At 40.5% G+C, this 24,408-nt stretch overlaps 1 protein-coding gene across 8 annotated transcripts in view; it reads left to right on the top strand.

The window, feature by feature from the left end:
* Positions 1 to 22,223, top strand: part of LOC147448373 (uncharacterized) — a 129,351-nt gene extending 107,128 nt beyond the window's left edge. For 2 of the 8 annotated variants that reach the window (XR_015189339.1, XM_086521007.1), the window contains one exon: positions 21,892 to 22,223. The gene's annotated coding sequence lies outside the window, so the exon portion shown is untranslated. Of the gene's footprint in view, positions 1 to 8,451; positions 8,889 to 11,989; positions 12,085 to 12,139; positions 12,981 to 17,629; positions 18,141 to 21,891 lie in introns of those variants that run through there. The other 6 variants (XR_015189341.1, XM_086521009.1, XR_015189343.1 and 3 more) reach the window with 5 other exon arrangements.
* The last annotated feature ends 2,185 nt before the right edge of the window (positions 22,224 to 24,408 follow it).

The following is a 24,408-nucleotide window of genomic DNA, read 5'->3' as shown; positions in this document are numbered from 1 at the left end:
CTGTTTTTTCTAGAAAGTGACTCTTGCAACAGCAATGTGCATAATGCATCAAAGTTGACATTTTCAGGATTTCCTTGGGTCATTAGTCTCCAAGTACTAGCAAAAGTCTGGTAGGAATCTGGTAAGGCATCAAGAACAGTCTGCACAAGTGAACTGTCTAAAATGACTTCACCTGCAAAAATAAGTTGCTGATTGATATCCTTGACACTAGCAAGGAAAGTGTCCATATCATCTTCCTCATGCATAATCTTCGACTCCAGCTCTTTATGCAGCAAAGAAATTTTAGCCTCATTGCGGCTTGCATAAAGACCTGCTAGAATATCCCAAGCCTGTTTTGCAGATTTTGCTGAACGGATGTGAGGAACAATGGTGCGTGTCATAAAATCTAATATCTAACCAACCCAAATGATTTTCTCATATTAAATTGATCACTTAATGTGGGAGAATAAACGGGAACAAGTGTTAAGATATAGATATGTGCTTATAGATCTATCTCAACACGGGGCCAATAGTAAAGGGGCCCAAATGGGAGATGGTCTATCAAGAGCAAGGCTAACCAATGGAGCATAAGACCTTAGGGTTAGCTTCATTGAAGACCTCCAATAATGTGTGTAAAAGTCCTTTGACCTTAGGTAAGCTAGGGTTGAGCTTGAGGTGGGAACCCGGCCCAAGCTCGAGGTGTTTGTCTTGCTTGAGGTGCTTGTCGTGCTTGAGGTGTTTGTCCTTCTTGAGATGCTTGATTAAGGTGCTTGAGGTGCTTGACTTACTCCATGCTTGAGGTGCTTGACTTGCCGCTTGATTAAGGTGCTTGAGGTGCCTTGACATGCTTGCCTGAGATGCTTGTGGGAATACCCCCTAGTCCAAGTGCTTTGTCATGCTTGATGACTAAGGTGCTTGAGCTCCTAAAGTCAAAAGCATCCCTACAAGAGGGGGGGCGAGCCCTTTTCCTAGGGATTAGAGAGAGAACACACACTCACACTCACAAGGGAAGCCCCAGCTTGAAGAGGCCGCAAGGACACATGTCAGTTCCCTACCCATGTTACCTTCATGTGTTGCTTGAAGCCTATTGGCTAGGCTTCAAAGGGGTCCAATGATAAATTACTTGAATTATCTAATTGTTTTTGCATTTATCAAGTCCTCTCTCTCTCAAAGGGGAAAGGGGGACACTTGTCCCAAGGCTATCCTTGTTGCTTGTAATGGATTCTGCTTGTGATTGGCTAGGCCTGGAGGGGTCCAATGAGCTTCAAGCATGAGCTACAAGGGGGGGTCAACCCAAGCAAGCTAGGGGGGTGCTTAGGGGGTATACTCACCCACACACACTCACAAGCACTCTCATTGTGTACTATGCAAAGTGCAAGAGCTCCCTCTCCTTCTCGAAGCAAGTAGAGGTTGAGAGCCTACACCAACACTCTTGGCTATGGAGTGCAAATCCAACCAAGAGCCATGCTTCAATGCTTAAGCTTGCCTTCTCTTCTTCTTCATTACTATGCTATTATGTATGCTAGCAACAAGAGTATGATAAGTGAGGAACTAATTCTTTCTCCTACGAAATGTTTCTTCTTCCTCTTCCCTACCCTCATTCCCTGCTAGCTCTCTCCACCTTCGAAGGTGTTAGAGGTCTTGGGACTGAGGCTTGGGATTGTTAAAGCTTTCTTCAAGTTTATGTTATGTTTGTGATGCATGAAGCCTTCCATCTTCATGGCATCACCTAGGTCACAAGGAACACAAAGACTGTATTGTAACAAGTCTTTCTTTATGGGAGAAATCATAATACAAATGCCTATTGGAGGGGGGACCGGCTCCACATAAATCCGGTCCTCAACTTTATCATGTTCTCTAAACTCTCTCTCTTGCAAAAGTATTGTCTATGCCAAGTTAACTAATTGCTATGATTATGTTGCTATCTTCAATTATGTCAACCCGCCATGCTCACAAAATCATTTCTTGAAAGTACTCTCATTAAATTCTGCTACTCTCAAATTGAATAGGCAAATTCCATTAGAGTGCGCTTCACAGACAACGCAATCAATGCATGAGCCTGCGCATCCTTAACATCCCAATGAGCTTGTTCTGTAGTAGGTAAAACAACTCTAACAGTTGCAATCCTTGCAGCAAGACTTGCAACATCCTCAACATCGCCTACATCCTCAGAACCAGGACGTACATCAATGCCTTGCAAAATGTTCCAGACGCCTTTTGACACAAGAACATGCTGCATCATATAAGCCCACATAGGGTAGTTGTCCCCATCCAACCTGTCCTCAGCAACAAAGATCTTGAACACATATGTGGTGTTGTTTTCAGCCATGGTAAATGATGCACCTAATGTGAAAACTGCTCGAAAATAGGAGAAACGGAGCGAGAACAACCTGTGCTATATAGCACAAACCATAGAAGACTATAAGGCACCTGTTATGCAGAAAACGGCTCTGACAGAAATTTTGCACAAAATGACGAAATAGCCTGTGCAGTACTGCCTGTAGTGGAAACGGAGGCCGAAATGAGCCCAAATCAAAATTCTGAGCAGACCAAGCTCTTTGAGCTTACCGAAAATATTTGTCGACCTGTGAACGCTCGCCAAAGCTCACTGAAATCGGAGAAAGTGAGCAGGCGTGTGCTGGAGCAGCTGGCGACTAAGCCCGGGAGGACGTGACCTGCTCTGATACCAATTGTTGGAATTAGGGTTGCAGAGAAACACACACAGCTTGGAGAAGACGAAGGAAGCTCAAGGCACACAATAGAGAGTGTGTTACTTAGTGTGCAATGGAAAGATAGATAGCCCTAGAGTGATGGGCGTATATACAATGCACGGGGGAAAAAACCTCCTAAAGAGGGAAAAAATGCCCTGCCGGTCCTAGTGTGTTCACACACATCACTACCACATGTATATGGTAACAAGATGTTCGCCCATCGCATCTGCGTTTCTGACGCTGCTTCTGTGACAAGAAGTAGTGTAAACTCTGATGGTCTGTAAAGACAATAAAATCCGCTCCAAGTAGGTAATGCCGCCACTGAGTAAGAGCATGGGTAACCGCCAAAAGCTCTTTCTCATAAATCTGTGCTGTCAATTCCAACCTTGAGAACAACCGGCTCTCGTAAGCAATGACATGGCATTCTTGCATTAAGACAGCACCCAAACTACAACCACAAGCATCACAATATACTTCAAATGACTTCTGCAAGTTCAACAAATCAAAACTGATCCCGCAGTCAATTTCTCTTTCAATGTCTGAACGGCAGTTACCTTTGTGGGTCCCCACGAGAAAGGGACTCCTTTCTATGTCAATATATGCAAAGGGGAAGCAACCTCTCCAAACTTTCGAATGAACCGCATGTAGTACGAACACAGTCCCAAGAAGCTTCTAACTTCATGGACATTCTTCAAATCGGGCCAATCACGGGTAGTCTCTATCTTGGCCGGATCCGACTGCACTCCTGTTGCTGACACAATGTGTCCCAAAAAGTGTATCTCTAGTAGGAAAAATTCACTTTTCTTTGCATTAATCACTAACTTGTGATTTCGTAATGCCTGAAAGACTTGAAGTATACGATCTGTATGTTCTACCTCATCCTTGGAGAAAACAATGATGTCGTCAAAGAAAGTGCCAACGAATAGTCTGACTCTCTAAAAATCCTACCCATCATCCGGTTAAATGTCGCAGCAAGAGCATTGGTTAAGCCAAAAGGCATCACCAAACACTCAAATAACCCAAAAGTCGTCTGAAAGACTGTCTTGCAGACGTCTCCCGACGCGATTCGCATATGATGATATCCACTCTTCAAATCAATCCTGCTAAAACACGAGGATCCCTGTAATCTATCTAGTATATCATCGATCCTAAGATCAAAAATCTGTTCTTGATGGTGATTTTGTTGAGAGCTCTATAATCGATGCACATTCTCCAAGATCCGTCTTTCTTCAAAACCAATAACACTCGAGAGCAGTACGGTGAAGTACTAGGCTGGACAAGACCCTTTTCCAAGAGGTCTTTCACTTGGTGCATAATCGCTTCGTTCTGGGCTCGCCTCACATGGTAAGGTGACCGGTTCGGTGGTGTGCTTCTAGGTATCAGATCAATCAAATGATCTTTAGGACGAGCGGGTGGTAAACTCGCCTGGCAGGCCCTCTGTGAAGCAATCGGCATGAGCGTGGAGAAAATCTTGGCGCTCTTTATCAAGTTCAGACATATTTGTCCTATCCTCGTCACTCAACTCTTTCAAAAATATCGAGTAAACAAACAGACTGGATTTCATTAATTTTGAAATGCCCGAAACCGATACAATAGGGACAGACTCGCCCTTAAGTTTTATATCGAGTACAATGGTTCTGCCCTTCTCTGTGGTCAATGTTGCTTTCCTCGCCTAATAGTCGACCATGGCGTTGTTCTTGTGGTACCAGGGAATTCCCAAAAGGACATCACAACCTTCCAAAGGTATTATGTAAAACTCCTCATGCCCCAAATACCCCTGACAATGCAACCGAAGTTTTCCAATGACAGGTGTAATGGCTACCTCCCTGCGGGTTGCCGCTAGAACTACCTCCGCAAGTGGTCCCATCCGATCGGGAGTGATCTCGATCCGCGCCGCCAATTCCGATGAAATGAAGTTGGCCTTGGCTCCTCCATCAAAGAACATCAGGTGTTCTTCGTCGTTCACTTTGCCCCAAGCTCGACAAAGTTCTGTACTCTCGTCCAACGTGCTGGGATCGATACCGACGCAATCTAGAACCAGTCCTATTTTCATCTTGCCTTTTCTTCCACATTCCTTAGCTGCTCTCAAACCCTTAGACCTTTCTTCGTCCTTGTCGTTATGTTCTTTTTGTGCCTTCTTAGGGCACTTCGCAAAGATATGTCGAGTTTCTCCCCATCCAAAGCACCTCCCGTCCCTGATGTAGCGAGCTCTCTCTTGAGGAGTGATCTTGGGTCGTGCATCCTTCTTTTCTCGGTTTCTCTTCCTCTTTCTACTTTCATTTATCAAAATCTGTTCGGCTCTTTGTGTCATGATCTCATCGGTGGGTAGGTCAAACTGCTTGAGTGAATGGCAAAACCCCGTTTCGCACGACTCATCGACTCCTGAATGGAAGCTGACTTTTTGTTCCAAGGAGTGATCTCAGATCTCTATAGGAAGACCCAAGGTAAACCCTCAATCTCTTCCTTGAACGAGATCTTCTTAAATGAAGAGGCGGGTAGAAAAGAGCTCCAGCGTCTCTCGCAATAAGCGTCCACTGTATCCTTCTTGGTCATTTGAAGATGGTTCCAAGCAGTTCGTATATCGCATTCATACTGTTGAGTCAGCCAAGAAGAAATAGAAAGCCTCTTGCATTTCAACCATTTAACTGGCACAGTCTTGTTTAATAGAAGCGTGGACTACCAAGTTTGAGCATTCCCCTTAAAGTAAGAGGTAGCTCTCCGAATCTTAGAGTGATCTGAGTAACGCCCTCACGCAAAAGCGATGTCAAACTGTTGTACAAAAGACAAAGCCTTCGAAGCACCTCTATAACCAAAAAATGTGTCAAATTTAATTGACTGTCCACCTTCCTTAAACTTTCGGACTTTCTTGCTTTTGTCTTCCAGAAAGTCATACTGGTTGGCTTTGTAAAAATTCTTTTCTTTGCATAAAAGTTGCTGCGATCAGAGCCCGAACTGTCTGTAGACGAGTCCTCTATAGAACTGTCAATCACGGGGCGAGATTTAGGCTTCTTTGCCTTTTGCTTGCCCTTTCTGAAGCGTTGCTTTTTGCTTTGCTTTTTGCCTTTTCTGTCTTCTTCACTCAAGTCAAATGAGCTAGAAGAACTGTCAAAAGAAGAAGAAGAAGAACTGGGTACTCCTTCAAATCGAACACGCTTCTTCTGCTTTCTTGTCTTTTCAAATGTAGGCTGACGACCCAAATAACCCGGGAAGTCAGTGCCTTTCTTTTGCTTTTTGTCATGCTTTTTAGCTTTGTTTTGCACGTCAAAAAGATGAGGAATTCGTGCATCAACCACCTCTTCTAATTCTTTCTCTGTATACTTCTTGGGAGTAGGAGGTTTCTTGAGAGCGGGTTTTTGAGGTGGTTTTGTGGTCTTGTGCCACGAAACCACCCCAAACAGTGGTCTTGTGCCACTGTGTGTGCACCTCCTCGAAAGAAGTCTTGCTCATATATCTTGACTTGGGGTGTCCAAGTTTGTTACAAAAAGTGGGTAATGCTCGAATCTACCAATAGGCCTACAAGCTAAGTCACTTTCATATCACCTATGAATTTGTTTTGACAAATACGAACAACGTGGTTGATCTACTTTTCCATATCAAAATGACATAATCAATGACTTCGCACTAAAGAATAAACGTGACTTTAGCCATGACGAAAATCCCACTAACCCCCAAGTCACTTTAAATAATACTGGGACACGTAGTCCAGCTTGTAAATTATGCAAGTGTTCAATCCTCTATAAAAGGAGGCCTTGCAGTCTTAGGAAGGAGTGTGCGTTTGGAGAGAAGAGCATTTATCTGCCATTTCTATAGCTCTTAGCTTTGTAAGTAAGCCCTCTATAATTTCTAGCAAAGAAGAAAGAAAACAAGTAAGGTGCTACATCTGTAACAAACAAGGACATATTGCTCCAGAATGTCCTCAATGAAAGAAAAAAATTCAAAAATGCAATACTGAGGGATAACTTTGAATATGAGGTAATCTACTACAATGTTTTGCAAACAAAAGATATCCCTATTGCTCAATATACTGAGTATGTTTCTGATAAAGAACAATCAACGGATGGTTCTACAAGTGAATCAATTTCTGCTGACCACTCTGATGAACCAAAATTTTATGATGACAGTCAACCACAACTTACCAACATGGTAAGAAATTCTTTTTCATTTCCTAAGCAAAAAAGGTGTGTTCCTTTTAGCTCTGGTTCTAGTCCTAGTTCATCAGACAAAACAGAATCATGGAAAAGTCAACAACCACCATTTAAGCAAAATCTCTCAAGAAAGGAGCAGCAAAGGTATACCCCCTTGTCTTTGTTCAAAAATATGGTAGCACATGCCAATTCTATTGCCCAACAAGAAAAATGGAAGAGACTTATGCACCCAGGGCTGCGACCAGCATAGCCGAGCAATAGAGATGAGGAGGTTTTTCACAAATCAAATGTGATACAGAATCCAGTCTCGACTTCAAACTCTCACTCCATGAATGAGGCCTCTGAATATATTCAGATCTGCAGTAAGATTGATAAAGCCAACCTCAAAGCTATCCAGTAGGAGATACCAAATGTGACCAGTTGCATCAACAACTTCGTTTTGTAGAATCCCAACTAGCCGTTGTCGAAGTTAAGCTTGACCATGTGTTTGGAATAGTGCACCATTTATCAGATTTGGTTGCCTTAGCACAAGTCGCTATTGAGCCTTCTTCTGAATGGATCTCTGATAGAAATTTGAATACTTGCAGTATAATTAAATTTAATCTAATATATAAAAGGGCTTTTTACTCTGAACCATGGGTCAAGTTTCTTCAAGAGCAATCATTTTAACTCGATGCTCTATGAGATTCAGAATCAATGATCTCATACATCAATCAAGCATTGCTTCCACAACAACTGACTCAACTGCGTTCCTACGGAATTACAATATCGTATGCTGATATTTTTGAAGGAAGAATTAACAAAATTGACTGTTGCAAATTGGCTCTTGGGCGTGCTAAAATGTAGGTTACCCTCTACTTGCATCCGCATCCTAATATTGATCTTACCCTCAGAGCCGACATTATTTCACAACTTACTGCTTATACCATTGCCACCGATTCTTCTATTCAATTTTGGCTTAACACTAGTCCTGTAAAAAATCAGCCACTTTTGTGGCTTTTTGAGACTTTTGTAAAAAAATTCTCAATACTATGTTAGTTATGTAAATAGAAAATGATTTCAGGGAATTATGACCAACACTCAATATGAGTTGATAAAAAATAGTACAGAGCTAAATGAAGGTCTAAAGGTGTCTTTCCATTGCCATCTTCTACAACTAATTTGTGCGAATGGGCAAAAACATTCTATTTTCTTTTGAAAACAAATCAAATCATTGTTAAGTAGGCCCAAACTTCTTTGAAAAATCCCTCAATACATATGTGATAGATGTACCAAGATTTTTTAACCCATACAAAGACTGACGACATTTTTTACTTCTCCAAGTTAAGTGTTGAAGTGTAGTTTTACGTAAAATTTGCTAATTTTAGAAAAGTAATTTTTTTATTTTTGATATTTTCATGTAAATTGTGTATTTAGAAACCTTTTCCATATCTTGAACCCATAATTAAGAAGTTTCATGAAATTTTGAGGTCATATACAAAAAGTTATGTTTCATTTACTAGAATCCTGATGTGAGCCAATTTTGTGGCTTCAGCCAGTTTTGTGGCTCATTACAAGTCTAGTGTTGAGTACTCCCTACACTGATTTCACTAAACCTCCTGGCACTTTTTTAATAGGGGAGATTATGCCTACACTACCCAATCCACAGAAAGATCAAAGATTTGTAGTATGGTTTGAAGCAGAGAAAAGAAAGCACTCATCCGAGATTCAGCTGATAGCCTCTCAATTGGCTAACCGACTAGCGAGAAACCCTTGGTATTTTGGGATAAAGAGGAATATTGGATTTCTCTTCGTGGAGAATCTCAACCTAAATAATGGAAAGCCATACGCCCTGGAATGTCTTTGGAAGATACAAAAATGTGTAATATAAAATATATCAACTTCAAGGATGGATTGATTTCTCTCTCCGACAATGCTTTCGCATATCAGGTATTCTATGTCAACAATCATTCAAAACAAAAGAGTGGAAAAAAGAGGTTAGTAATCAACTATAAACCAATCAATGATTGGTTAGAGCCTAGAGCCTGGATGATTTCTTCTACCCTTAAAGGATGATTTGTTGAGAATAATTTAGATTCTCAAGGTATTTTTCAAATTTGATCTAAAGAGTGGTTTATGGAAATTGAAAATTCAACCTAAAGACAGATACAAAACTAGATTCGTGGTACCACAAGGCATGTATGCATGCAACATGCTTCCAATGGGTTTGAAGCCATCACTATCCTTGTGTCAAGAGCGGATAGAAATCCTGTTTGCCGACTACAAAGAATTTTTCCTTCTGTACATCGATGACATCCTAGTCTATTCCAAAGACATTGCTAGTCACATAAAGCACTTACACCTGTTCATACAGAAACTAAGAAAGACAGGACTAGTGCTAAGCCTAAAAAAGATTGAGCTGTGCCAACCACAAGTAGCCTTTTTAGGAGTAGAAATATCTACTGGATGTATAAAAATGCAGGAGCATGTATTGAAGAAACTTCAGAATTATCCACATCAACTTAATGACCGCAAGGAAGTTCAATCTTTTATTGTATGCCTGCAATGGATTGCCCCTCAATATCCTCATCTGGCAAAATATTTACTTCCTTTTAAAGATTTAGAAAGAAGCAAAATGTTTTTCTGGTCTGACAAGCTTTCCGAGACAGTAAACAAGATCAAGCATATTTGCAACAATCTCCCTCCTTTCCATATTCCTACCGATAAGCCCCTTATTGTTTATTCTGATCATGCTTTTGAAGAGGCTTGGGGAGGAATTCTGTGTGGATTGCATAATGATACTCCTATCATCTGCGGATGGGCTTCTGGTCGTTTTAGAGATGCTGAGTTGCGTTATCATTCCATTCAACAAGAACTCTTGGCAGGCGTAAATGCAGTCTTATCCTTTCGCCTATTCTTGATGGGAGTCTCATTTACTCTAAGAAGCGACCTAAAGCATTTTGACAAATTTCTCAAAGAGAAGAATGCTGAAAAAGTGGGCAATGCTCGAATCTACCGATGGGTCTATAAGCTAAGTCACTTTGACATCACCTATAAATTTGTTTCGGGAAATACGAACGATGTGGTTGATCTACTTTCCCGTATGAAACTGACATAATCAGTGACTTTGCACTATAGAATAAAAGTGACTTCATCCATGATGAAAATCCCACTAACCTACAAGTCACTTTAAATAATACTGGGATAGGTAGCCCAGCTTGTAAATTACACAAGTGTTGAATCTTGTATAAAAGGAGGCGTTGAAGTCTTAGGAAGGATAGTGCATTTGGAGAGAAGAGCATTTATCTGCCATCTCTATAGCTCTTAGCTTTGTGAGAAAACCCTCTGCCATTTCTCTAGATGTACGATCAACTGTGCGTCTTGCAATGCGTGATACCAATTAATGGCATCACCAACAAGATACATGGTTTCCATTAAAACCTTGTTATTTCCTGTTTTCTTAGTTGTCGCAAAGTAAGCATTAAATCGATGCAACCAAGAACGAATAATAGTAGCATCTATCTTATCGTCATACTTCCTGAACGTCAACTCAGTGATATGGTTGTTGGAATCCGCTTCTCGACTTGTGCTACCTCATGATTTGTCCACTTCCTTGAGTCGCTCAGACTTCGAGGTGAGTACCTGAAGGACCAACTCTTGCATGTGTTTGGTCTCTCTGCACCTCACGTTCGCCGCTCGTCTTTCTTCGGCCACCAAGTGCGCTTGCTCACGCTCACGCTCCAACGCTACCTGTCATTCTTCGGCCTTCAAGCACGCTTGCTCACGCTCACGCTCACGCTCCAAGGCTACCCTTGTTTCTTCGTGCTCGCGATCCAAGTCTACCTTTCTATCTTCCTGTTCGTAATCCAAGACTGCCTTTCTTTCCTCGGTTGCCAAGCGCGCTTGATCACGCTCGCAATCCAAGGTGGGGCAATGGTTGTAGCGTCATGTCCATCATCGACTTGACCAAAGCCTCTATAGATGGGGAAGAAGGAGAGTCAAAAAATCCTCTTGGTGGGGGAAATTCTTCTTCACTACATCCATGCTCATCACCTTCACGTAAAGTATCCATTCCGCTTCCGGTGATGACCATACACTGAGATCATGGGTAGTTAAGTTCTCGAGGAACTTTGGTTCTTGAGGTTCTTGAGTTGTTGAGGTTCTTGAGTTCCTTCGCTTGCAATCAGTGTTTGAGAAGGCTATTCTCTTTACCCGAGCTCAACACTTCTCCACGGGCGCACCCCTTGGCGGCCTTGCGCTCACACCAAAGTTGCTTTTTTTCACCTTACATCAATTGGCCGGCCACTAAGTGCACGGTTCTCTCAATGAGTGAAAAGAGAAACGAGATAAGCCTATTAGGGCCAAAAACGACTCAAAAAGGGCAGTTTGTTAATCTAAGGATTAAGGAATAGTCCAATAGTTATTTGACACGTATACAAAAGTATGGCACTGGTCTCCTCTATTGTGGGTTTTGGTGGTCCTATTTTGACGAAGAACCGCTAAATGTCTTGATCATAAGGCTGAAACTGCTATATTTGGGTGCTTTCGACGAGAGAGCTCATTAAATTTGTGGCTCAAAGTAATGAAGTCTCGTCTTTTATTCTATTTTATATTTCACAAAAGCATTGTCAAAAGATACTAAATCTATGTCAAAAGGCTCTCAAAACAAGGGCATTAATGACGAATCACCTACTTTTTTCAAACATATACCTTTCTCACTCTCTCTAGTTTGTGAGAGGTTTAAGTCTTTCCGTCTATACTTTCTTTCTTCTTCTCTAATCTCTGAGTTTCCATGGCGTCTTTTACACGTCGCGCTTCACATAAAATAACTTCTTGTGACTTTCATAACATTAGAAAGGATGGTCTTTGGAAGCCCATATCTCTTCGTGTGAATGACTGGGTAACAATGCTTCCTTCATGCAAAGGTGTACATAGAGTGAAGAGAACTAAACACGATAAAGGAAAAAACCATTGGAAAGGTCGTGTTCTTGCTTTCAAAGTGACCGACAATGGCTGGCTAGCTAAGGTTCAACATGTGTACATGGCCAAGGATATGGTGTTAGACTAGGAAGAACATCCCACACTGCATTCTTACTGTAAGTACAAAAAGAACTATTTGATACAGTGAATTTTTCATTATCCCATTGTTTTTCTCATTTTTTGATTCCATTCCAGATATATTTCCTTCAACAGCTGTGGAATGGCAGCCTGTGGAGAGTCTAAGTGGGACGTTCAAAGAAATGCATAAAGGGATTGCAGATGCTATGTATGCTGACAAGCCACCTTCCTTTTACAAAACAATGAATTTGTTTGTCTATTTTGCAGAATACAAAGTTCCATCACGAGAAGGTGCATATGGAGAACTACATCAGTTACCCGTTCCCACCATACGTTCACTTGACTGGGAAGCTCTTGATGCATGTACTATATCAAGCTTCAAATCCAAGATCAAAGAAGACATCCTTAAAGCTATGTCTCCGAGCAGGATATCAAGAAGGATTAAAGTTCAATGGTTCTTGCCTATACATGTCTTTGTGGCATGTTTCAAAACAATGGACTTGCAGAGGACAAAGACGATGTGGCTTAATAGAAGACTTTCCATGACTGAATTGGATAATGTTCTTGGAGACGGATGACGCACCAAAGAAAATTTCCATATTGGTGACAATATTAGTTGTAGAGTAAGCCCAAATTCTATGTCTATCTCATATCAACTATGTCATCAATCATTAGTTCTGGGCTACGACTATAGGAGATGGAGAAGCAAATTAGGTAGCTGGGTTCCTCTCGACTCTGAGGAAAATTATCCAGAGTTTGAACTAAAGGTCACAGTCTATCCACACACCGAGTATAGAAGCCTGATAGTAACAACAAATTGGAGACTAAATGATGTTAGAGAATCTCTTGAGTTTCTTGATGAAACATCTCCCAAGTAGAGATTCAAAGTGGATGAAATTGTGGTGAACACAAGGATGGAGAATTCAACCTCTTGCATCACATGCCTTCCCCCAAAAAGAGCTGTATTTGAGCCACTTGCAAGGACTTGAAAAAACAAGTTCAATATTGTAATCATTTTGCAAATATATTTATCTTTTCTCTACCTTATTGTGAACATTACTTATGTTGTTTTAAACTTACATGACATCATGATACACATTTAAGAATCGATAGTTGGTATTAAGTATTTGAAGTACAAAATTATGAATCACCAAAGGGTATATATATATGTTCATATGGACAAAATGAACAAAAGTGTACATAGATTTTGTGGAGTAATCAATCATGAAACTCCACTTTTCTTTTTGCCTGAGAGGATTTTGCATCCTCAGAGACCCTTTTCCTTTTGTGTTCAGAAGGGGGTGAAAGTTCAGGAGTGGATGGTGGTGGTGACTTGGCAGGGGTTGGTGATTTAGGCTCTTGAGGACTGGCTGGCTTGGGTGACTTGGCAATCTTCTTTGGCAACATGAATGGTAGCTTGAAAGGTGAGCTAGGTGCCTCCTCCTTACTGTTCTTAAGTGTACGACGCTTTTGAACCTTGAATTTCAATGGTGAGTGGAATGGATGGCCCTTTGTATCTGCTCTTTTTTTTGCAGGGCTCTTCTTGGTGGGACTCTTTCCCTTGGCAGGGATCTTCTTCTTGGTGGGACTCTTCCCCTTGGCAGGAATCTTCTTGTGATCCTTTTTCTTTGTATGGATCTTCTTTGCAGGACTTTTTTTCTTCTGATCGATTTTCTTTGCATCCAAACCTTTGGTGGCTCTACCTTTCTTTGGTGGCAAAGGAGATTCTGGATCGTTTGGATTTATTGATCTTTCCAAAACCATATAAACAGCCTTCTCTCTCACCCACGTGACCCAAGACTCTGGATAGTCATGCAACTGAAAAAAATAGAAAAAGGAACTAAAGGACATGAGTACATACATACATAAAACATCAAAATAAATACATGAGCCACACACTTACAGTGAGTGTAGTCATCCGGCACCTTGACTCAAGATATCTCCATGCATTGGCAAGCACCCTCCATCCACAAGATGTTGAGTCTATCTGTAAAGGCACTTTTTGATTGTAGTACTTGAAAGCTTCTATATTTTAATCTTTATTTGTGGTACTGAGGTGACCAACAATAAGTTTGGCAGCACTGCAAGAAGACATTGAATCAAAAATCTACTAATAGAAAACAATGGGCCATCAAGCATAGATTATGCTTTATACTTACAATTTTCCCATGGATACTTGACAATGAATTCATAAATATAATATCTTTCTCCAAAAGATTGAAGATAATAAGACTCCAATGTCCTCTACAAAATAAAAAACAATTAGCTAAGAATACCACAAAATGTTAAAAATAACATGTAAGGAGTTAAGATTTACCCTTCAACATAGGGGTATAATATGTAATTGCAGGTCAGCATGTTAAAATCTTCAAAAAAACTTGAAAGGGTTCCTTGCTTGTTAAAAAGGCACTGTGTCACTAGAGGGTCAAGTATGGAAATTTGCATAGCTAGAGCCTCTGGAAGATCCCTCATAAGACACCTGGAAAAGAAAACACAAGCCCCAATGAGCCCCTTGTACCTAGGCGCCTTGCACATGCACTAATAATTAGCAAAGGAGCAACACATACCTTAGACAGATAAAGAGCACAGTGTCACCAAGCTCAATGTTGGGATTTACAAGCATACTTGTGTCTTGAGGGAATATGTCCAAATACGCCTCAATATCTCCAAACAAGGAGACATCCACCACCATTTGGCCTATGACTTTTTCATAAAGAAGAGAGTTGGATGCTCTTAAAATTTCAGCTTGCTCTTTAAGGATAGCATCCTCTTATATCATGTCTTGCTCCCTCTCAACCTCCTTTCGTGCTTTGATATCCTGGGCCTTTTTTGTCTCATACTCATGTGTAACATCCTCAATGACAACCCCAGAATCTTTCTGTTGCCTGGAAGGAGGGATGTTTAAAATCTGATAGGCTCTAAGATCCTCACTAGGAATGAGCTCAAGAGCCTTATCAAACTTGTACCTTATCCTTGACATAAGCACAAAATCTTTGCTCATAAGTGTGACCCTGTGAGCAAATGCAGCTGCAATGTAGCTATCATTTATAAAGTCTATGAGAAAATCCTCAGCAGCTTCCTAAAGGCACATCACAGCTTGAGATTTCCACCTTACTGAGACAAAAGTTTTGATATTCATCATGCTTACAAGTCTATCTGATATGTCTTTGACAACTCTCATGAAAGAGAGCTTTAGAATCAGTAGACAAGTAGACTTTTGTGCTTTTCTTATTTCTCTTACGGATTTCACATGATATTTCAATCTTTTTCTAGCAGTGGGCCTCTGATGAGGTAGTGGAGGCAGTGCTTTCTCTGGATCTTTCTCAACATCATCTATTTTTGGATAAGTTGGGGCTTGGTAGACCTTCCTTGCAGTCTGATTAGTCCTCGCCATTTGGGTCACAAAACACCGCACCACGCGATAGATACATCACCCACAACCTGCAAGATGCACCTATCGCGCCGTGTGTGAAGAAAATGATATTGGGGAGAGACACCAACACGACACGATAGAAGGGTGACCCACGCTCTGGAGGATGTCCTTATCGCATTGTATGTGAGTACTAGAACTTCCAAAGAAAGCAAACAAAAAGACCTGTACGATGCGATAGAGGGCTCACCCACACCCTAGAACATGCCTGTATCGCGTCGTATGTGAGCTTTGGAACTTTTCAATAAACCAAGAAAAAATACCTGCACGACGCGATAAGGGGCTCACCCAGACTTTGGAACATGCCCGTATCGCGTCGTATGGGATGCTTAGACCTTTTCAATAAATCAAGAAATAAGACCTGCACGAAGCAATAGTAGGTCCATCCACATGCCCAAACACATCCGGGTCGCGTCGTTTGAGAAGCAGCTTGGCTTAGTGGACAAACGCACAGCGCGATACATTGGCAACCCAATGGCTAGGAGTAGCTCGTATCGCGTCATATTGGCGAGAATGGGTAGTGCGTGTCGATGAAAGAAAGAATGTAGAAAGTGCGGATGGGTCGAAGTGCGGGTATTTGAGGACGACATGACGCGAATGTGGAGTATGGGGGAAAGCAAAGAATGAGCACGTGATAGGGCTTTATATACATCCGACCTTCCGTACGACGATCGTTGTACGCAAGCCACGTGGCACGTCTGCATGGTTGACACATGTCAATAACGGTCATATTTTGCACCCTATATAAAGCTTGGTCTCGAATGTTATTAATGTTTCACGTTTACTTGTCCCATACGATGCGATTTATTACTAGTATTTGTCTACTAGTCCTCTCGTCCCGCACGACACGCCTGTTCGCATTTGCACACCGGTGGTCCGTCCTCTATCGCGTCGTTCGGGAATCTAGTTGGTCGCTTTGTTGTGCCCTCATCCCGCACGACGCGCAGGTACGCATTTGCACAGCCGGGGTCCAGTGTCTATCGTGTTGTTTGGGATTCAAGTTGGTCGCACCGGGACTCATTTGCAAACGCCGGGGTCAGCCTCTATTGCGTGGTTCACGTTTCTCATTGGCACCGACACGACGCGATCCAAGCAAGTTGCAAATCTTGGAACCCACTCCTGTCGCTTTGTGCTAGTGAGGTTCTGAGACCCAATGCGGGGCACTCTGCTCTCAGTCTAGCCCTCCCCCTCATCGCTCTATATCGCTTTGGGCGTATTTCCCGACCTTGTATCTAGTAGCTTCACCTGTCGACTTTTCCTCTACCATGAACGAAGGCGGGGAGGAGATTTTGGAGGAGAGTCCAAGTGAGAAACTACTGGTGGCTATGATGGATGGTGGTGACATGGAGGTGTACACCAAAGCATATGAAATATTCAACCCTGTGTTTGATCTTGCAGCTTTGTTAGACCATTTGAAGGACTTCTTGACAGAAGAATTCAAAGAGTTTGAAGAGGCAGTTGAAGGCAAGTGTTTGGTTTTAGATGGCAAGACTTATTGTCATCTAACCGAATTTACTACCAACTCAATTGAGAAAAGCAAAGTAACAAGGAGGTTTGGAAGATTTTCTAAGAAGACTTCCTTTGTTTTTCCACCTACCATTTCTTGTCAATTACATTTAAAGCCTTGCAACCTTGTTCCAAAAGAATTTGCCTTTCTTTTCTTTTTGTTCCTTAAAGTTGACATGCAAGGCAAAGATGATGAAGTGAAAGATACAGATGAGGCAACAAATAAAAATGTTTCCACAGTTTTGTAGCTTGCGAAAAGTGAAATTCTAGAAGAGGAGGAAGTTGATGTTGCAGCTGAGGAGCAGGAGAGTGCAAATTTTGATGTAGCTCAATTTAGAGCTAGTACTGTCATTGATGAGCCAACAAATGAGGTAGAGGTATCTGAAGCTTCCCTTACTATTCCAAACCTTCCCTACTTCTATATCAATGGGAAATAGTATATACCTCTCCATCATATCTAGTGTCTGCTTAATATAAGAGAGGACTACTGTTTTTGGCACTTGATCTTTAGACATCCAATAAAGATTTTCTGCCTGCTCCTGATGCACTTGCTCTATGCATGAGAAGAGTGGAAGAGGAAAAACCTTCCCTCAAAGATGAGGATTTTGAGAAGAGGCTTGTTGAGCTTGGCATCCAATCTTTTAGCAGAGACTTTAAGCTGAAAAAAATTGGAAAGGAAGTTGACATAAGAGAGATGACCGGATCATGCAATCTCCTTCAAGAAAAAGTCATTGCCGAAGGTGAGTTGCAAAAGGTGATCTCCCTTCTGAAATCTTTTTTTTTTCAAGTTTGTTTTAATTACTCATTGTCTTGTTTTGCAGATTGAACTCCATGACAAAGACAATTTTCTTGGGAGAGCTAAAGGCTCGAGAGGGAAAGCAATAGAGGGATCTTCAAGAAGGGATGCCTCCTCTCTCATGCACTACATGCCTACATTGGATAGTGCCACCTTCACTGCTTTCCACATGCAGTATTCTGAAGATCCTGAGTTGCTAATGTTTGCACTGAAGATATTGTCACGGTTTTTAGGGTACACTCCCCTTCAATTCAATGCAAACAAGATCATGCTACTTGAGAGAGCAGCAACACTTTGAATGTTTGGATATGCTGCAGGATTCAATGCCTCAAGAGCAGGATACTTTCTTTGCTACTCTAGCTATGCAGCAGCAGCTGAGGAGACAAATGTCAACCTTCTTGGGGGCTATAAAAGAAGAAAGGTTTTGAGATATAGGGGTGACATGCCTAGAGATATTAAAAAAATCAAAAACTGATGTAAATTTGACAATTTTTTGCACCAAAATATCTTTTGAATTTGGATCTCTTTAGAAAGATTTAGTACAAAGTTTCAAAGTGACGCATTAATCTCCATCTGTGGTTGAGCAGCATGGTTGTTTGATCTCATCCGTTGTAATTGCCTCCTATAGAACCGATTGAATAATTCCTTTAGTGCATTGCTCCTTCTTTGTCCCCCTCCCTTTCTCATACATTTGAAAAAAAAAGTCCTCCCTTGATAGTGATATTTTTCCATTCCCTGAGTATTCCATGTTGCAAGGGGTCCTTGTTTTGCAAAATATGGTCCATGCAGGTACAGAATATGCTACGGCCGCTTGTATGGCCTTTGTTGCTGAAATCTCCCTTATTTCAGTAGCATGTTTTTGTTGCATGAACATTGCAAATGCTTGAAACATTTGCATTGTTGCTGGGTCAAAATGCATATCCTGTTGCTCAATATGATCACCCATGGTTATCCACAAACTCTCATCCTGGCAGATTCGCGTCGGGTTCACCAAAAATATGTCAAGAAGTTAGCGGTCTTGCCAGGAAGGCACCGGGCCTCTTGCTGTGAGAGTTTGTGAGGAAGCTCAAGGGTTATGAGAAGGAGCTAAGATGTAGATAACATAGCTTCTAGAGCTAAAGAAGAAATGTAGCCAAAGAAGCGGCTCACTTTCCCATACAAACACACACGTGATGGAGAGAACTCATGAAAGATAGTCAAAACAAAACAAAAATGAAAACATCGAGATTACGATCATATCGTATCATGGGTAGGATAAAAGGGTTAATGGATGAGTTAATGATATTTAATCTTTGTTGTCCACATAAGCTACAGATTGCTCTTTGGAACTGTAGCTTTGTGCTTACTATAATGTATATATTTTGTCTAGCGATTGGGATTAGTTGTGAGTACAAATCCTCTTGATTCATAATAAAATAACCACATTCACATCAAAAGAGAAGTTATAGTCAATAATAGGTAGTATGATGGGATCTGGTGAGAGAAGTATTTTGATGAGCCTTTGAGGACCAAACAGAAACATTATGCGTTGCTAAAAGTGAATCTTTCGACTAATCCAAATGTTGACCCTAATAGATTGCACATAATGGAAATGAAAGAAATTGCCTCTATGTGGATTATGATTATTTATCAATGATATACTTAGTACGTTCAAAGATAAAGGTGTGAAAGAAGTGAAAGGAGAAGAAGAAGATAGTTTCTTTCCCAAGCCCTATTGTTGCCCTTAAGCAATAAGGATACTGCGGGGAGAGAAGTACCTGTAGCAAGGAGATTCTAGAGTTTGTGGAAGAGAATGAGAACCTTAAGAGAGAGAGATTCTTGTGAAAGATGAAGATATGGTTACTAACCTTGTGCACATAATTGTTTCCCTCAAGAAGGTTGTGCCCGTTACATTGACAAGATTGCTGCTTGAATACCTTCCAATGAAACAATTAGGACACAATAAGAGAGATGAAAGGAGGAGTAAAGATAGAATTAGAGACAGATCTAAGTGTGGTGGTGGTATTAAAGATAGATAATGAGACATTGAGATAGAGTTAGAGACAAGTATTGGACTAGATATGCAAATGAAAGAAAAACTAGCAACATATATCTTACACAAGAGCAATCGTCACCACCTTAATGGAGAGAGAAGATGAGGCAAGACTTCAGTCTTTCTTCAAGGGAAAGTATGGCACTAAGATGAGTGTGTCACTATGGAATTGATCTATTCTCACTCACTCATAAATTGCCCCCAATGAAGAGAAGGTTGCCCTTTTTATAGGTGAGGGAGCCATGTTTTACATAATCACTTGATTAAGCTAAAGAATTAGCCCAAATCAAATGTTCTTTGGATATTTCTTAAAATGGGCAATATTAGGACTCAAAATATCATGAAATTCAGCATTTTTGGTCGTTGAGGCTCCATGTGGGTGCATGATGTATGTGGGCCCCACCTAGGCATCTTCTGTGTGGCTCCAGCACGGGGTCCCAACTTGTGTATCTTGTTCTTCAAGGCATCTTTGAGGTGTCACATTTCACATGCTTGTGTCTTTTATCCTCCAAATATATTATTTTATGGAAGAAGACCAAGATTACCTCTTTTCACTTGATTCACCTGTTTACCATCTCTTCTTGCAGTGTAGTTGTGAGAGGATTTTTCACTGTTTTCCCTGTAACTTTTGACCTGTAACTCGGATTGACATGCTTCAAAAAGAAAAATTGGCCTACTAAAAGACCTTGACTTGGTTTTGGACTTTTCTCCACGCTCTTAGGTCGAGATTTTCAAATTGGGATGGTCCAAGAAGCTTTGGATCTTCCTTTTCATAAAGTCTTCTAGTAGGCCCTTCCCTCTTGTATGTATCCAAGATGGTATGCATTATTGAAGGGTTATATTATTAAATAAATGTGAAAAGAAAATAATTTATATATGGTAGGGTATAGCTAAGATATTAGAAGAAATATACAAATGCTTTTCTCCCAGACAAAAAGAGGCACAATCATTGATACTTCTCTTACAGTACTTTCTAATAGTAATGTACATTTATATTACTTCAAAGGTAAATACTAAGGTATGGTAGAAAGCTTTTATTTATGCATATGAGTATTATATGAAGTATACTTATGCGTCAAAAAGTCACAAGATAAATTGTTTAATGCCCGTTCCCACTATATACGTGCCACAACATGACAAGGCGTTAGTCCCACTTTTTTTTCAGGTAGTTTTCACATTAAGTGTATGCCCTCGCATGGCTGACAATAACATAGATGTGTTCAAGATGTTTGTTGTTGAGGATAAATTGGATGGGGACTATTACCCAATATGAGCTTACATGATGCAACATGTTCTTGTGTCAAAGGGCATTTGGAATGTTGTGTAGGGCATTGATGTATGCCCAGATTCTGTGGATAAAGGTGTTCTTGAGGATGTTGCAGGTTTTGGTGGTAAAATTGCTACTGCTAGAGCTGATTTGTCTATGGCTGAGCAAGCTCGTTGGGACGTTAGAGATTCACATGCTCGTGCATTTATTGCGAATTGCACTATTACTCCTCACATTCTCTCAGCTATATTACCTAAACATGCTTGAGATATTTTGGCTGGTCTTTATGCAAGTCGCAATGAGGCTAAAATTGCATTGCTGCGTAAAGAGCTGGAGTCGAAGATTATGCATGAGAAAGATGACATGGACACTTTCTGTGATGGTATTAAGGATATTAATTAGCATCTCATTTTTGGAGGCAAAGTCATTTATAACAATTTACTTGTGCAGACTGTCCTTGATGCATATCAGATTCTTACTAGACTTTTGCTAGTACTTGGGGATGTATCACCCAAGGAAATCCTGATATTGTTAAGTTTCATGCATTATGCACATTGCTATTGCAAGATACACTTTCAAGAAAGAACAGGGCTAAGCGGCGTATAGTTGAACAGACTTTTGTTGCTGCTCAAATAAAGAGTGGTAACAACAATATAGCCACTTCTCATGGTTGTTCCGTGAGTGGAAATTCACATGTTCCTAATGCTTCTACTAGTAGCACTTTGTTTGGGAATTCTGGTGAAAAGGGAAAAAAGGAGATGTGTTGCCATTATTACAAGGCCAATGATCACTTGATTAAGCAATGTCCTAAATTGAATGAAAAAGAGGCTAAGAAGAAAGAGATTGGTTCCACTACAAGTGCAGCTATTGTAGAATTTTTTATGAAAGGAGATTGTGATGTTGATGTAGATGTAGAATAGGCATTTAATGAAGAGTGCACTTATGATCCTTCTATCCATGATGCATGTATGTTAATTTGTTGTTGCAGATTCACATGTCTGGTACTTTGATAGTGGTGTTATATAGCACATTACATCACATCATGACTTGTTTACCTCTCTCGAGGTTGTCCCTCATGGGAATACAGTCACTTGTGCCAGCAACGCCTCTTATCCGATCTTGCTGGAGTTGGAAAGATTGTCTTGACTATTGTGAATGGCAACTTCTTCACATTTGTTGTTGCACTTTATGTATATGGGATAAAAAAGAACCTTTTGTCTGTATCTACACTTGCTCAACTTGGTCTTGTTGTGAAATCTATGGATAAAAGATGTATTGTTCATGACCTTAGTTTTGGTGATGAAATTGTTGCATCTAGCATTTTATGTTGTGGTCTATAAGGTCATTTTGTATGACAAGTGTGGGTAGAATTTTACAAAAGAAGTTGTGGATTCAAAGGCTATTTCAGATGCAAAACTTTGGCATGCACGTTTTGGGTATCTGAATTTTTCCAGTTTGTTGCGTTTGAAGATATGTGATATGATTGCTTCTTTGCCACCTCTTGAAGCACCTGTGAAGCATTTTCTTGAAGAATATATTTTGGGTAAGATGCAACGTTCAAAGTTTCCAAAGGATGGTTCAATTAGGGCTACATGCAAATTGCAACTTGTACATAATGATGTTTGTGGACCCATGCAAACTCCGTCCTTGGGAAATTACATTTACCTTGTGACTTTCATTGATGATTGATTAATCCAGGCATGCATGGGTGTGGCCCCCAAAAGCTAATCCTGAAGTGTTTCTGTGCTTTAAGCAATTTCTAGCTATGGTTGAAAATGTCTATTAATATCCTATGGACACCCTCTCTTTACATAAGGGGGGGGGGGTATATATCTTATGAGTTTAATGCATTATGGCTAGTCATGGGATAAAACACCAATGTACAGTGTCATATACACCTCAACAACATGGTGTTACTAAACAAAAAATAGGTCGCTTATGGAAATGGCACGATGTATGGTCAATAGTCAAGCTTTGCACATTCGTTTTGGCTTGAGGCTATCATGTGTGCTACTTATGTACTGAATAGGTGTCCTAAGAAAGCTTTTTAGTCTATGACACCTTATGAAGCATGGCATGGTAAAAAGCCATCTATTGTTCACATGCGCATTTTTGTATGTTTGGCTTATGCCTTGGTGCCACAAACGTGGAGCAGAAACATGGATGGTAAGGCTGTTAGATGCAAAAAAAAATGTTAGAGTACTAAAAACAAAGGTTACAGGTTGTACCATCGGCAAAAAACTGTGTCTTGGTTCCATGAAATGTTGTGTTTGTGGAAGGTTTTGTTCAGCCATTATTGTCATGTACTAGAGACAGGTTTGTTTGCTCACATGACATTTATGACAGTTTTTTGCTTCTTTTCAATGGTGAAAACTTAAATGTAAATTCCAATGAGGAAACTTTTACAACCTATGGGGGTTTCAAAAAATGCTATGAATTAGTCTATATGTACATGATGTACTTGATGTGGAAAGGGTTGAGAATGAGCATGCTAGAGGTATGCCGAAATGGATGGTGCATAGTTTGCATGACAATAAATTGGATGCACCTTTATCTAGTCGTACTCGTTCAAATTCTTGTCATGCATCTTATGCATTAGATTGTTATGATTTGGTTATTTCTAGTTTATATGATGTTGAGGAACCGTTGCCTTTTGATGAAGCACATAATTCAAAAACTTTGATGGTTCTAATGCAATCAAAATATGATGCACTTATAGAAAATGACACATGGACTTTATGTGATTTGCCTCTTAGCAAAGAGGCCATTGGTACAAAGTGGGTTTACAAGTTGAAACATAGGCTCGACTTGTTGCAAAAGGTTATGCACATCAGAAAGGCATAGATTATGAAGAAGCTTCTTCTCTCACTTGTTGTATGACTACTGCACATTTTCTATGTGCATTGGCAACTCATTTTTGGATGGGATATACATCAATGAACTTTGTGTGTAAAGCATGAGGGTGATGTAATTCTCATAGTCGTGCTTTCTGTCAATGATTTGTTGATCACTAGACCAAATGAGGAACATATTGCTGAATTTGAGGTTGATTTGAATGTTACTTTCAAGATGAACGATCTGGAGTTGTTGCATCATTACTTGGGTATACAATTTAAGCAGTGTGATGGTGGTATTTTCTTGTGTCAAACAAGCTACATAGAGACATTGCTATGTAAGTTTGAACTTGAGGACTACAAACCTATTGCTACTTCCATAAAAACCTTTTTGAAATTGAGTCTTCATGATGCTAGTGATCCTGCTAATGTCACTCTTTACCAAACTGCTGTTGGATGCCTTAGTTTGCAGTCTCACAAGTCAGCAATTTATGAATAGCCCAAGGTCTAAGCATTGGCATGCTATCAAGAGGATTTCTTTCTACTTGAGTAGCTCTTTGTATCTTGGGTTGTTTTATCCCAAGGGCAGGTCATTGTTGCTGCTAGATTTACATGCTTTTTTGGACTCTGATTGGGCTGGTTATTTTGACATGCGAGTGTCCACAAGTGGT

The sequence above is a fragment of the Adiantum capillus-veneris genome, chromosome 10 (genome assembly GCF_014529385.1).
Source record: "Adiantum capillus-veneris isolate H3 chromosome 10, ASM1452938v2, whole genome shotgun sequence".
Lineage (NCBI taxonomy): Eukaryota > Viridiplantae > Streptophyta > Polypodiopsida > Polypodiales > Pteridaceae > Adiantum > Adiantum capillus-veneris.
Note: the sequence above shows the minus strand (reverse complement) of the source record. Positions and strands in the feature narration are given on the sequence as shown.